We start from the raw sequence: 1,996 nt of genomic DNA on the forward strand, positions 1-1,996 counted from the left end.
TCCCAGTAACAACGTCCAGGCAGACTCTCTCTACTCAGAACCTGATACCAATTAGTGAATCTGTCTGGGTGATTAGAATAAGACTGATCCTGATTCATTACTTTAACCTTCCTGTTTCCCTCACAGCCGTGTGTGTGCTGTGTTTGGATCCAGGTTGATTTCATATGAATATCTTAAGAATCCAGCTCTGCTCTTTGGTTCTGGTTCTGACAGTAGAACATCCACCTCAGTGACCAATTATATGTGAGGGCACACAGTCTGCAGCCAATCAGCTTCTACCTTCAGCAGGCGTTTGTTCCACCCAGCCTCAGGTGTGTCTAGATATCAGGAAGAGGTTGGCTCAAATTAAGTTTCAGTTTTCTCTTCAAAACAACTGACTGAGACACCAAAACTTAGATTTATAACATGTAATCTTTCCACAGTATCTGTAAAAGAAATGAAAGAATCTCTGCTGTTCATGAAACTGAATGTGTTTTGCTGCTCTGGAAAATTCATATCAGAAAAATTTATAAATCACCTTTGGATGGTACCCTATGCAGTTTAGTTTTAGATCAAGTCATTCAACAGAAACCTTAATATGCTTTCTTTTGGAGAATATTTGATCTAAACTTGAAAAGGGAGGAGTTATTGCAGCTGCATTTTTCAGTCTAATGAATTTCTATGACACATTCAGTCATGGTGTCTTTCTTACCAAACTTTCTCCATACAACTTCTCCTTTAACGTCATAAAATATGTTCATTCTTTTGTCAAAGGAAGAACTCATAAACTAAGGGCATATGTGTGCCATCATTTGTCTTTAGTTGTAGTTTTGGTGTTTATGGATACAGACAATACAGTTATTTATGTTCATTCAGCTATGAAGCAGAAAGCTGCAGTTAACAGCAGCAATGACTCAGATTGTTAAATGGTTGAATAACTCATGTATGCATTTACATATCAAGAAAATAGAATATATGATTTTCTTTAAGACTCCTGTGGATTCTGCAAAACCTGATGTGTATGTAACTAGAGAAAATTTAACAGTTGTTCCTGAGAACAAATATCTTGAATTGATAATTTATTCAGATCTGACTTAGTGAATATAATAAATCAGTAGTGATGACAGCAAAACTTCACTGATTAAATTTCCATCATAACAGAAACTCATTGTCAACAAAAGAATGAAACTTGTATTTCAATGTCATTATTCTCATCTTTCAGATTGTTTGATGAGTTGAGCACCAAGTGAAGGTGAAACCAGACATTTGATCTTCATGCGCATCATGTGTCATTCTGAAGGAAACGTTTCTGAATTTTAGATGGCAAAACCTACAATTTATTGTAGTAATGAAAAATAAACTTTCAAAACTGTATCTGTAATCAATTTGTTTCATTGAAGAGAAAGTGACAGAACAGTAGACATGTTTTTCTGAACTAAATCTGAAGTATTGAGATGAAAACAGCATCATTTCTGAGTTGATGTTAGTTTCACTTTGAAGCTAACATCAACTGACGTGAAAGGAACATTTCAGTTCAGTTCCATTCCAACTGATTTAAAAAAAAATAGCAAAAACATCCAAACACATCAATACTAAAAATAAAACCAAAATGTTAGAACACAGAAGTTTAGATTGTGATGTGGAGAAATATATTTGTATTACGTGAGACTGAAATAAAACATCAGCAGTGATTTCCTTTACTACTGATTAATTATATTCACTAAGTAAGATTTGAATAAGCCATAAAGCCATAAACACAGAGAAATATGTTTAAACCAGAAAAATAAAACAGAAACAGAAGAGTAAGCAAAGACATCAGAACAATGAACCCTGGTCAATAATCAGAGAGAAAATCTATTTGGGTTTACAGATCTCTGCAGAGTCTCCAATGTTCCAAACCCAAACTCCAGCCAGTAGCGGCTGAGTGAATGTGGTCTGGACTCTGTGGAGGAGAGTCATGATTCCAGAGACGCTGTAGATAGACACAATACCTGCTGTGTGATTTAAGTACTCTCTT

Source organism: Poecilia formosa, unplaced genomic scaffold (genome assembly GCF_000485575.1).
Source record: "Poecilia formosa unplaced genomic scaffold, Poecilia_formosa-5.1.2 Scaffold310, whole genome shotgun sequence".
In the NCBI taxonomy this organism is placed as follows: Eukaryota; Metazoa; Chordata; class Actinopteri; order Cyprinodontiformes; family Poeciliidae; genus Poecilia; species Poecilia formosa.